This window comes from Lathamus discolor, chromosome 3 (assembly GCF_037157495.1).
Source record: "Lathamus discolor isolate bLatDis1 chromosome 3, bLatDis1.hap1, whole genome shotgun sequence".
NCBI lineage: Eukaryota > Metazoa > Chordata > Aves > Psittaciformes > Psittacidae > Lathamus > Lathamus discolor.
Window position 1 is genome coordinate 132,086,352 of NC_088886.1, and position 14,273 is coordinate 132,100,624.

Genomic DNA, 14,273 nt, shown 5'->3' on the forward strand with positions numbered 1-14,273 from the left:
TCACTCCTGTGACTGGAAGTGACACTAGCATATAGAAGTTTTCATATCTAGATGAATACAGGAAGAGGAATATAAGGAAAGACAGTGGGTGACAATCAATGCTCACTGTGCAGCTTCCTGAGCTGCACTAAATAAGCTCCCCATTCAAAACCCCACACTAGGCTGGCATGTCTGCAATAGTAAACTCAAAGATTATTATAATCAGTAGATCAAATCAGACAGAGCCATACTGCCATTCCTAACAGAAATAGCAATCCCCATTCCCATCCCAATTCAGCGCTGTCTACAGCTACTCTTTCTCCATATCTCTTTATTGCCCTATTAACAGAGCACCATATAGTTCTGCAAGAGTTTCTCTGCAACTTTGACCTGCCTCCAAGCAACATACATATTCCTGTTTTCTCATCACATCTATTTTCTACCCTCAGCACGCACATAACAGAGACAACTTCCCTACCTATACCATCCCCTTTCCTGAGCTCAGTCCTGCCTGGCAACATTATTCAGTATTTACCACTTTCTTCTCACTCACAGCTCCAAGCACCACTACAGATTTGACCAATCAATAAATCAGGGGCATGGAAATCAATCAAGTCAATGCAATTAAATATAAATTAAAGTTGTAATCTTTTGAACTTTTGTAGGCAGTTAGCTTAAATCAATACAGTCATTAAAATTGATTCTGGCTGACAAACTGCCCTACAATGAAGGCGCTTTGCTGTAGTATTTCTTCAGTCTAGTGACAGTGACACTATATTATTTCTGATACAGTTTTTGTTTAAAGTACTAGCCACAAAGGGAAGTGGTTTCACATACTATAAACAAGATTTTCAGTTGTTCCATTTAATTAAATAGATTTGCCTCAAAAATGGATGCACTTAAACACAAGACTCATAGAAAGAGATACTGCATTTTCCTTCACTAAATTGTAGGTGATAAAATACTTGGTTTAGATTTGTTTTCTGCATCCCTTACATATCTGTATTTCTGTTTGGATTTGACTGCTAAGATACCACAGGCAGTAAGCACAAATGAAACCAAGACACTTCCTCAACACAGTCTGAGAATTTAGCATCTTGAAACACAATTAGCAAGGAAATTAAAGGCAGAAGTGATTGGTGATGGGATGTATTTAGGCAACTAAATGGGTATTGGTTACAAGAAACTGGCAAGGGCTTTTAGTTCCCTCAAGCCAAATAAAATAGCAACCTGTACAGAAACTAAAGGGTGATACACAGCCATGTGCCTGCTAACATTCTGTGACCTGGAGAACACTTACTACATTCAGAAACATTACTATAAGAGCAGGTTGTGCTCCATTACTTCTGTTTAATAAAAATACATCTGTCTTTTTCAGAACTTGTGCCATGTGCTACTTACCTACTTATTTTCCTTAGTTTGTTTATCTTTCAGCCAAAATAAAAATTTGGTCTGCAAAATCATTATTCATGGCCACCCATCAGATACTGCTGGGGGGGAGGGGGGAATTCTAAAAAAAAAAAAACCCAACAAAAACAAACCAAACAAAAAAAAAAACCCAAACAAAAACTGGAAGCACTTATTTTTTTTTTTCCTAAGAGAAGCCATACATGCATTACACTGGAAGCAGTTCTGTAACCTTACTGTCTAACTGAAGGAAAAGTGGGGAGACAATTAACTTTGCATATGTTTGTCTAGTAACCCATATTTTCTGCAGTGGCTGGGATACCAGACTACATGTACCAGAGCAGGTAGGCTTGCCAAGAAAAAGTTCTGACAGTCTGAACGATGAAACTGTTTGAACAAATATTTACTCAACATTATTAAGCTTCTGTGAGAACAAATGCACTCCCAAAGGCCACTTCATAAATCTGAAATCCAACATAGACTAGTACAATTTCAATCCCAGACTAGGCATGACTGCTGTTAGAAACTGGCTATATATGCAGGGTAAAATACCTTTTGGTCCTTACCTGAAGAGAAGAAACTTTGCTTATAGATATCTACCAACAGGTAAGACATACTCTGTTTAAAAACAAAAATCAAAACTAACCAAAAAAAAGAAGCCCCCAGATCAACCACACAGAAAGTCTTTTATGCAAAAAGTGTGAAGAGATTGATGAAGGAATACCCGAGTAGCAAAGGAATTACTAAAAAGAACATTTCAGCTGCAGAGCACATCTATGGCCAAAGAACTTCAGCCAGCCTGAAAGAATCTGAGATGAAACTCACTATGAAGCATAGCAAAAGATGCATCAAAACCCCCAACAAGGAGCCCAAGTGGACTGGAAAACTAGACGTGTTCACGAAGGAGCACTCCGTCTCATCCGCTCTCAGAACTCGTAAGACCAAAGAGCTTAGGACTCTGCTTTTAAGAAGTTTGCTGTTTTATAAAGATTGTTACTTCTTTTGCATTGGCTGATCTGGCAAAAGGGAAAGAGAAGGGAACTGCATGTGCTCCAAAGAATTCTGAAGGATAAACCTAGTCTGCATAAATTCTCTATACCAGCATGTTTTAAGAATGGGCACATTGACAGCACCCAACAGAACAGGCAGCAATATTTCCCACTGGCTAGCAGGTTAGCACATCAAACAGCACTGTTGTACTACACATAACTGCATCTGGTACTGAAAGCAGCATAGCCCTCCCATGCCATGAGCTCAGGCACAACAACGCAGATTTAAAGTTGCCTATAGCCTTTCTAGAGTCATCAAGGCTGGCTCAGATCTTTTCATCAGCCTTCCATAAGCATGCAGCATTTCCTTTGTAGATCATGTAGAAAAACTGTACCTGTTTTCCACCTCCAGTACAGGATTTACAGAACACAGTCAGAACCAAGAGGAAAAGACATGCTAGTTTGAGGGCAGTTGTTGACTGACTGGCATGAAGGAATGAATCTTTGTCTTTTTTGTAGAGTCCAAGATAACAGTGGTGACCTTTAACCATCAACAATGTTAGGCAGCTCTCTATAAAGCATGTTCTAAATCAGAAAATTTTATACTCCAGTGACCTGTGCAATGTGACTATAAATTACTGATCAGAGTTACTTTGCAAAAGTACGCAGGTAGCACACCTAAAGAAAGCAGTCGGGAGGATCAGGCTGAAGAAAGACAAGAATCAGCTTCAACCTTAGTTGTCTTTGAGAATGACATAAAGGTTCAAGGTTTCCATGAAATACACTAACAGATGAGCTGGTAACATCATGTCTTTATTGCATCAAAGAACACACATACAATAGCACATATTGATAAACATTAATGTAGGGCTTTTCCAGAAATCAAGAAAAATTCATGTCTCTTTGATAATTAATGCAACCCCATCCCACAGTGAAAAAAAAAACCGCAAAAAACAAAACAAAAAACACCCCAGCAAAACACTCACATGATCAGTGGATCAGTTTAGTCCTTTCCTCCTGAAGAAAAACATACATTCATCTTCAAACTATTGTTAAGAACTTGTATCATCTTGGACTTCAGAACCGGTAAATGTTTTGGCAATTCATTGCTGCCATCCTGTAGGTAAAGGGGCATTGGTTTGTTGGTTGACTTTTCACTCCAGCTCTGAGACCTCATTAACCTCTGGAGACCTTTGACCTATTGTAGGAAGAAGTCCCAAACTCATTTTGCTGTCACTAGCAGCAAAGCCAGAAGGTCTCAACACCACACAATAGTAATTTTAAGATTTTAAAGTTGTGTTTCAAAAATAATTTCAATTACTGCCCCAGGTTGTGGGAACATGTGGGTGTTTTAGCACCTACCAGTGAATAAACATTAAATTCCACAGGTAACCTGCCATCAGCTGTTTACAAAAGTGCCCTATAAATACACAAAACCATGCCAGCCTTATCAAACTACTAGCACTAGATTATGGATAAGTGCCAAGATGGAAGGGCGATGGCTTGATTCCTTCTGCTACAACAGACCAGGCTACTGATTTACCACCTAGAGTAAAATACTTTATTTTAAAAAACACAGTGACTTGCAGGAAAGCACTGAGAACCATCGGCATTCAGGTGAGGTAGCCTGCATCTTCTGTGCAGAACTGGGGAACTTTGCTAGGTCTATATTTCAAAGTAGTGCAGCACACTGGGGGTAGGGTGGAAGAAGTAGGAAGGAACAGCTGGTACCACAAACCCACCATCTATACAACACTTATTTCAGGGATTTTCTTTTGGATTGATCATGGAAGCATACTGTACATGGAGCACATTTTCATTCAGAAGTAATTCAAGACTATGCTAAAACACCAAAGTGTGGTAGATAGGAAATACCAGGAGATTGGCTTCAAAGGTATGTCAGTTATCCAAAACTAAATGTGTGCTTATGTAGACAACCCTAACTACTCCAAATGAAGACAATTAACAGGATCCACCTACTGAGCCAGTAGCTTAGAATAAGAACAATTAGTAGAACTGACAATAGACAGTGATTTTTTTAAGGTATTATGGCAGGAACTAGTAATTACAATAATTCCTTCATTGAAGTCTTAGCTGTTGAACCCAGCCATTCCCATCTCCAGTTTTATTGCTCCCAGTGTATCTGAAGTAGCAGGATGGCTGCATTTGTACACTGTGAATAAAAATGCATACAGAAGAGGCAAGATAAACTATTGCAAAAATGTCTGTGATAGGACAAGGAATAAAGAAATCATTCATTAGCACCCCTAACTACTGGCTCTTTATTTCTCAACGGAAAATATCACACTTAGGAGTACAATGCTTATGCCTTCCTTTAAGTATCAGACACTGCTGCAGAAAAAACCCTCAAACTCATGCAATAGTACGAGTTAGCTTCTCTATGACAGAGCACACAAAATACATCACAGCATAACCATTTAAATTTGCCTTCATCATGTTCCCATTTTCTTCACTAACAATAGCCTCTTTTCACTCCTAGAAATATGAGGATGAAGTAGATTCGCATGGCCTGCTGCGGGTCATATTTTAAGCACGGCATTCAGCATAGCTTTCTCCAAGTCCATGAATATAAACACAGAAGGCAAGGAACAATAAGGTAATATGCTGTATTCTTGAGGCAAGTTTAGAGAGCTACAAAAGCGCCATGAATTGAACACTCATTACTCAAGCAATATTCACATGCTTCATTTACTTGTTAAGTACCGAAAGGGACACACAGAAGCTGGAGGGCCAGGCCATTATAGATATATGCTAACCTACATCAATAGACAGCAGGTTCAGGTGAGCTTCATTACTAAGATTAAATATGTTTTATTCTTTTCTGGGAGATCAGGGGTGGAGCAGGTGGAATTCAAAGATGTTCTTACCAATCATGAATAAACTCTAACCAGTGGGTTACAACCCCAAATCCAATCCACTATTGCAAAATCAGAGTTACGAACTATATTAATAGGCAGCCCAAGTACATAAAACTGGTCACAGCACAAGACTGCATTTTAATTTTCAGGTACTTTTACCTGCATCATCCTCTGATAGTTCCCAGCTAGATCCGCTGCACAGATTCAGAGGACACATCAGCACTTGTATAGCCATTTGGTCAGTCACTTTAAAGCGCACCCACTTATCATACACAATGAACTACAAAACTATCTAGCAAACCCAAGTACCAGCTCTCCACTCCCAGTGATCCCTGGCAGAATCTCCTGAAAGCTGTACATCATCTCCAACTGGTTGGTTAGAGCTGCCTACCCGACAAGCACGTCTGAAAGCATCTCTGCTGCTGGAGAAGCTCTGTACTATCACGGGCAACCAACCGCGCTGAACCCATCGCTGCCAGAAGGGGGAAGTCTTACTCCCTTCTCCCTACGCTCGCATTGCTCTTTCCTTCTGCTGATACACCCAGCCTTTCATTCCTATACTTCATTGGCAAAGCAACACCTTTTTATAAGAATAGTTACCCACTGGAACAGCAGAAAGGTATCTCAAATTTTTTTCTTCCTGCTGTTTTAGTGAGTCACAGAAGGAAGACCAAATGAATACCTTGTACTGCCTCCACAATCAGAAAAAGCCTCTTGTAGTCTTCTTTACAGGTACAGCTTTAAGACGTAACTTTTAATAACATTCCCAGCCATAATGGACTGAAGAGCAAGTAAAAAGTGCTGACCACAATAATATTCAGATTGCAGCCAAGTCTGTAGCCTGAACTCCTAAAGCACAAAGTACTGCAGCATCCTGGTCAAGATTGCAGCTTTTCAGCACTACAGATGCAGCACAAACACAACTCAAACTACTCATAGGCCCTCCAGCCACACCTGTGCCATGCTAAGCCCAGGGTCTTTATTATTCAGACACTGCAGTGGCTGCCAGCATCACTAGTACTTTTCACTGACATTATAAGCACCAAAGATGTTTGCCCACCACTTTTCATGAGATACCTCTTACCCCAAATTATTCTGGACTGAAAAAGTAATCAAGAGGACAGAAAACTTTGTCAAGGCCTTTTGCTAGCAACCGGCTGCAAGACTGAAGCAATATCATGTCCAGCCACCTTCAGCAATAAACTTGCCCAAATTCAGCTATATCATTGTATTTCATGTTTTCCTTATCTGAACATTAGGAAGCTATTCATTCCCACCCTACTTTTCAGGGCACAGCATTGAGCCAACAGTTCTACGTCCCTGTTTCAGCATTTGTTGTACCTATTTTCAATGTGCAAACCCTGCTTCCTTCTCTGGACAACAGGCAGCTTAGTGACTTGCCCTACTACCAGGGTTGATTTGGAGGACAAAGGCAGAAGAAATACAGGAATTCTTACCCCTACTTTAATTATACTCTGAACCTAAGTACCCAACTTAGCTTATTTAGCCATAAGTATTTGTAATGAGATGTCACTGGTTAATAAGGGTGGCTTCTTCTAAAATAGGGGTCTGCAGATGAGCAAGTATTAAACCTGAACATACAGTTCTTCCAAAGAGATCATGATCAACCCAATCCTTTCCCCTGCAAGAGAATCAGTTCTCACCTTAGAGCCAACGTATACAGCCTCTTGTAATTTTCTTCCTTATACCATAGATTTGCTCTTTAAACTTTTGATACCAGTTCACAGAGTGACTATCCTACTGAAGCACAATAATGCTTAGCATTTGCATTTAAGAAAAAGGATACTACAAGTAACTTTTCTCAGCTGCAGCGAAGACCTAGTATGTCCTCTCTTTAGCTCTTCATGAAGACCAATTTACCAACTTTTGTATACAAGGTACACGCAGATAATGTTTGTAGAAAGAATACACATTAGAAGGACTGTCAGCCACAGCTTCCCTCCCCCAGGTTAGTATTAAACACCCTAAACACATGCAGGCCTGGACAGAGATTAGGCATAGATAATTTCCTCTTCCAGTTTACCAGACAGCCTATACTGCAGCCTCATGAAGTGGTATCCCTTTCCTGCCACAGCATGCAAGTGTCTTTATTGCTGCCTCAAGCTACCTCTGCCCATAATGCAAGGAGCAAGAGGAAAGTTAAGCTCTGTGTTTTATGCTGCTCTGCTTGCCTATCAACTACCATGAATGTAAAGGGAGAGCCAGCAAGGAAGAACTCATTTTTAGCAGTAACCTTTCAATTAAGAACAATACATTTATACAAGCACTAAAACTAGCAGGTGACTCTCCTTGCAGGAAAGAACTATTAGCATTTGCAGTGCTTCCACTGTGCTCTTCCCAACCCTGCCAGGTTCACCCTGTACTCACTCAGTGGGTGTTTTGCAAGCAATTAGAGAGCCTATGGCTTTTTCTTTTCTTTTTTTTTTTAATATTTAATATATTTCCCATCATTTCTCTCCCCAGCAGTCCAGCTACCTTTTGAGCTGCATCACTGATTTTTCTCAAGACCCCTTCCCCTCCCCAGGAGGTGAGGCCAGGGCTTATTATTTCAAACTCAGATTGCCTGTACTTAGTAAGCTAGTTACTGCTTGCAAACATCTCAGGGCTTTTCTAAGCAAAGCTATTTCCTGCCTAAGCCTTTAGGCAGGGATAGAAAGCTGCTATTGCCAAGAGCAGCACTTAGTTCAGCACACACCATGAAACCTGTGTGGGAAGAGAGAGGCATCTCTGAACAGATGAGAAGATTGCAACTTTGAATAGCTTAGGTCCTCCTTCATGAGATACATCACAAAGCTAGAGTAGGAATTTGAACCTGTGCTTGGAGGAATCTTACAAATACCACTTTCTTGACCCTTTCTATACACACACATGGCCAATGGATTAGAACAACAGACACAAAGTAATTACAGCACACAGCTGATAACGTAGCTTACTGCTGCACATCCCTGCACCAAAACAGCACAGTACCAGAAAACTGATCTAGTACCAAGGGGCAAAAGCAATCTCCTGCTTCATTTACCTCCCTAGTGCTGACATTGATGGGAAGGAACACCCAGCTCACTCCTTATTCACTTCTCCCATACTTTACTCTTGAGTCCGGGCCTATTTCTTCCCTGCCTTCAGGAAAGTTACTCAAGCTTACTCAAGTTATTGAGCTCCAGCCCCAATGCCTCCCTCCACAGCCTCTGTACCATTGCTTTAGAACTTTAAACTCCCCTCAGCAGCTTTATCTTATGTTTCTCCAAAGCAAAAATGATAAAACTCAGACCCACACCACAGAAAAAAAACACCACCTCCTTCCCCCTAATACCTTATAGACTCTTTCCTCTACCAGCTCACAAACTGTAAACCATAAAACAAATCATATTTACCACCACTTCATCCAAGCCTTTTACCCACACATCTTTCTAGAGCACAGCTCCTGAAATTGCTTCTTCTGCCCTAGCGAACCGCTTACTTAATGGAGGGGGGTAATGAAACTCCCACTCACAGCTGGGCTCCTTGTTAATGGTGGCTCTGCCATGCCAGTTGCAGCTATTCACATTGATTGCTCCTGCTGGGGCTGGTGTGCTCTCAGCTGTGTCGGTGGGCTCTTGGTGGCCGAAGGAAGTGTTTGAAGAAGTTCACAGCCTAAGAGCTGTTTACTCTGGTTCCAAAGTAAGAAGCTGGGTGTTATTATTTGCCTGATAAGCTGGAGGTGCCAAGGTGCTGTCCTCCCACATGCTCTGGGATAGCTGTGTGCATCATCAGCCCCTCAAACCACAGCTGCAGTATGGGGTTGCGGAAGACACCGGTGTTCCTTTTTGCAGTTAACAGGCTGCAGGTGCTAAGCTGTGGTTTGGTGAGGGGGACTAGACACACAGGAGAGCTCCCCTTTTCTGCCTTTCACTGGCCAGTGAAACAAGGGCACTTCACACAGCATAATTTTGAAAGGAATACAGCCTGAGGAGCTACCTCCACTGAGCAGTTTCTGAGGTTCAGGACTTGCTCCTGCAACATGGTACTGGCCTCTGCAGGAATGGAGGGGTGAGGTACCATCAGTTCTCCCTGAATGCCGGGGAAAACAGAAACATGACAGTGAACTCCTGTTGAGCATGGGGCAGCAGAATTACCTCCTCTCTGTGGAGGACTTGACTACAGCAAGAAGCTGGAGAGTTGATGTACTGGTAAACAGAGAAGTCTTGAGTGCACTTGGGACTTTTTGCTGTCTCTGGGTCCCTATGAAGTGTATTTATTTTACTGTTCCTAATTTCTTCTCTCTGCCACATCCTTTTTCACAAACTGAATTGCACACAATTTCTTTTTCTCCTTTTTGTTGAAATCTCCCTTTAAATCACTGTTTTTTATTTCCTCGCTGGGTCTCACATATTGTCCTGCTACCTGTGCCTGCTACTGGGGTTGTGGAGTTGCCTCTTAGATAAGGTTCAGCTCCTGGAACCTGGAGTGTGTTGGTGATACTGAGGAATTATTAACTGGGTAGGCCAAATGAGGCACTGAACAAGCAGCATCTTCTAATAGAGTCAGAGGTCACCTTCACTGTTCTAAAAATGCCTAATTCATGTTTCCTCACATGTCATTCATCACCATCAAAGCTTTTTCCTGAGCCTAGCAGACTCAGGATACCCAAGACTGGCTGATAACCTTCCACTGTGATTAAGACTGCCTTGGAGAAGTGATTAATAATGTAATTTCCTTTAAAAGACAAGAAATCTCTAGAGAGAGGACCCTAATAATTTCATGTTTCTGGTATAGAAAAAAGTTCCTGGAGGCATCCCCCACAATTTCATAACAGTATGTTCATCCTATTATGCTGATGCCTTCCATTTACTTAAGAAATAAAGTTGCAGGGTTGCATTTGTATGTCTAAACTGTTCTTAACTGGTGAGTTCTTATGAAATCAGTTGTGTTCTGATGACAGAAAGTGGCCAGTGAAAAGTTGCGGGATAATAAGAAAGGTTAATCCAGTATTTTGTCATGTACACTAAACTTTGGGAAACTTGTTTCAAGCCCCAGCACTGCCTTGGATCTCATACGTGGCCTAGGGTTTTTCCCTGATCCATGGAACATCACAAGATGTTTGCATTCAGAACTGATAATTTTATATTAACCCATTACTTCAGTGGCAAGCAATTTACTACCATAGTATCTCAGGACTTAACAATTAAAAATGTATTTATCTTGTACATGCCACATTTCGGAAATACCCAGTTCCTTCCGTATCCCCAACAAACTACTATATTCCTATGTCCCTTAGCTTTTTTGGCAGAATTGACTATATGTACACTCTTACAGGACAGCCAGTATGTATCTTTTGGATGGTCCCTTGGACCAGAACATATCTTCCTTTAGAGTACTATTTGACAGTTTTCCCTAGGTGTGCAGATATGGTTATCTTTCCTTTGTCCTGTCACCATTTTTCTTTAAGGTTATACAAGTCAAATACATCTTGACACTCCTTTTCTGCTTTCAAATCTGGTTGAATTTAGCCAAGCAGCTAAAAAATTGGTAGGACAGAGATTGGTAGAGAGATCATGCAATCATGTATCCTTACTGCTAAGAAAGCAGTCTAAATATAGGTTATTCATGCTCGTGTAACCAAAGACACAGTACTTTCATTAAAAATACAATGACACCATTGCAAAGACATTGAATATTAAAACCTAGCTGTCCTCACTGCAAGCACGTGAAGCTTACATTGTAAATGTGCATGCTTCCAGAGGATTACAATAGTACTTTACCCCCTAAAGACCCTCGTGGCAACATTACTATGCACCATCCTTAGAAATGATTTAAGCATGCTAAAGGCCACTTTTCATTAAAATTGTATTATGACAAGTTTCAGAGAAGGAAAAAAAAAAAAGAGAAAGGAATATAACTCTGTTCTACTACAGCTATGTGAAGGATACCTGAGGTAAAACCAGTTAGCCTGCAGCAGGCTAGCTAGCCAAAATGTCTCCCATCACTTTTCAGGCTCCAAGTTTTAAGCAAACAACAAAACAAAAGTTCAGTTATTATGGCTGTGAAGAAAATTTTCAACATATTGCAACATATGTATGAGCATGCCATAAATAGAACTAACAGGTCACAGAAGTACAGACAATTCCTTAATGCCCATAGCAGTGGGGTTGGAACTAGATGTCTTAAGGACCTTTCCAACCCTAACCATTCTACGATTCTATGTCAGACACACATTTATACAAAGTCCCAATAAGGAGACAAGGTTTATTCTTAGTACCTATACAGCTGAGACAGACTGTACTGAAGACAGAAATACTGTAAAGAACGTATCACGTCAGCAGGCCAACTTTCTTGCTATAGAGGGCAATCCCATCACACTACTTATTAAAAAAAAAAAAAAAAGCATAAGCTTGTAGTCAATCCAGTTTCCATTTCCTAGCACATTTAAATACAACTGGGCAGATATAACCTGTTTGAGACTTTTCAAACTAATGAGCAAAAGCTTTGTTTCATTTTTTTCATCTCTTAGTAACAATGAGACAAAAATTCATTCCTTTGACACTGACAGCTGTAGTCTGAAAACCACTTTCCCTGCTCTCCATACTGAAAGTTCTCTTGCCTTCACTCTGGAAGGCAGTTATTTCTATGCCCCAGCACACAGAAAGAATGTGAAAATAGATGTTTTCCACTGCAGTCACTTATTATGGAATCCCAGACTCGGCCAATTGCTGTACGTAAAACACAGTAGATGAAAAAATAATGCAAAATCCATTCAGGCCTCACCAAGATGAATGATTTGCCAGAAGGCCCATTTATGCACATTAAGATTTTCAGCCTGTGAGACTTTACACCTTCCTAGGCCTTATGAAAACATAATGTACCTCCGAACACACGTTTTTGAATTACAGATGTGAGCTTGCTGATGGAACAGCACAGACTGCATTACACTGACAGTTACCTTTAGTAAGGCAAATTATCTTTGTTCTATACTATACCTTTCACAGATAGTAAGAACTATACCCCAGATGTCAGGCTCAGTTTCAGATTCGGCATTTTTGAAAGTCTGAATGTCTTTCAACCAAGGAGTTTTCTTAAGGACCATCCACAGCGGAGATTTGGAAATACAAGGGGAGCTGATGAAGCATTCCTATTTGCACAGATGCAGGAAGCCTGAAGCAAAGAGATGGGCATGCACAAAAGGTGGTTTGAGTAATTCAACCTCAAGAAATCTACACCAAATACATTCACATCTCTAGATGAACCTTTATTGCTGTCAGCACATGGAGCTGTTGGGACAAGTCCAGAGGAGGGCCACAAGGATGATCAGGGGGCTGAAGCACTTCCCATACAAAGACAGGCTGAGAAAAATCGGGCTGTTCAGCCTGGAGAAGAGAAGGCTGCTTGGAGACCTCATAGCAGCCTTCCAGTATCTGAAGGGGGCCTACAACAATGTTGGAGACGGACTCTTCATCAGGGGCTGTAGCAATAGGACAAGGGGTAACGGGTTAAAACTTAAACAGGGAAGTTCTGGTTAGATATAAGGAAGAAGTTCTTCACTGTGAGGGTGGTGAGGCACTGGAACAAGTTGACCAAAAAAGTGGTGAATGCTCCATCCCTGGCAAGTGTTCAAGGCCAGGTTGCACAGAGCCTTGGGTGGCATGGTTTAGTGTGAGGTGTCCCTGCCCATGGCAGGGGGGTTGGAACTAGATGATCTTAAGGTCCTTTCCAACTCAAACCATTCTATGATTCTATCACACTCATTTGAAATCACAGGCTATACCTATAGTATCCTTCCTTGTCCCTTCTCTTCATTCTGTCTGCTCAGAGAAGCCACATTGCGTTCTTTACACGACTAAGACCTCAATGGCAAAGTTAACAGCCACTACTCTGAGAAGCCAGCCAAACTCATGCAGCAGCTTGCAGCAGATCTGCTGCCCTTATTGATACTCACTGTCAGCAACAGATTCTTGCAGCTTTCTCAATACTTTGCTTGCCTGAATCACCTGAACCTTCTCTAGCAATCCCAGCTGAGAGTCCAGGAAGCATGAGCCAGCATTTCACATTCAGCTCAGTCTCCCAAGCTGGGATACGGAAGCACTCATCTGTTGGCCTGACCCCATCTTGAGGGAGGTGTGCTGCCTAACAGGGGCACGGATCGGGGATGTTACAGAGAGGCTGCCTGCTCTAGTAAGTTCCATGGACTATTACCCGCTCCTGGTGATCCATGTGGGTGCTAGGGATATAGATAGTAGTAGACTGGGGACCATAAAGAAAGACTACAGAGCCCTGGGAGAGGTGGTTAGGGGCTCTGGTGCTCAGATAGTCTTTTCGTCAATTCTCCAGGACACAGGGGAGGACCAAGGAAAAGCTAGGAGGATTGGCCAGGTTAATAGATGGTTAAAAGGGTGGTGTCATAGTCAGGGGTTTGGGTGTCTGGAACATGGGACTGAAGTTTGTAGGCCAGGTCTACTGGCGGCTGGTGGAGCTGGTATTATAAAGAAGGGGAAGAGCAGTTTTGGTAGGAGGCTTGCCAGACTGGTCAAGGAGGCTTTAAACTAGATGTGTTGGGGGGAGGGGGGCATCATTCCATCCCAACACACCCAGTCAGTTGCCAACACCTATAATAAATGCTCGGAACAATGTAGATAAATTCCAGCTGCTCCAGCCAACGAGCCGGCTTCAATTGGAGCTCGTCTCAGATGCCTCTATACAAACACCCGTAGCATGGGGAGCAAACAAGAGGAATTAGAGATGTGTGCACATCTATGGGGGTATGATATAATAGGCATCACAGAAACATGGTGGGATGGCTCCTATGACTGGAGTGTTGGAATGGAAGGTTACAGGCTCTTTAGAAAGGACAGGCCTGGCAGGCGGGGAGGGGGAGTTGCCCTTTATGTTAGGGATCGCCTGGAGAGTATGAACTCTGTCTGGGGGCAGGTGAGCAGTTTACAGAGAGTTTGTGGGTCAGGGTTAAAGGGAAAACAGCCGTGGGAGACATTACTGTGGGGATCTGTTACAGGCTGCCTGATCAAGGAGA

At 41.9% G+C, this 14,273-nt stretch overlaps 1 protein-coding gene across 2 annotated transcripts in view; it reads right to left on the reverse strand.

Moving 5' to 3' along the window:
- The window catches only part of ARHGAP22 (Rho GTPase activating protein 22), a 148,226-nt gene extending 139,509 nt beyond the window's left edge, over positions 1 to 8,717 (reverse strand). For both annotated transcript variants that reach the window (XM_065671831.1, XM_065671829.1), the window contains exon 1: positions 8,647 to 8,717. The gene's annotated coding sequence lies outside the window, so the exon portion shown is untranslated. The remainder of the gene's footprint in view (positions 1 to 8,646) is intronic.
- Between the last annotated feature and the right edge of the window lie 5,556 nt (positions 8,718 to 14,273).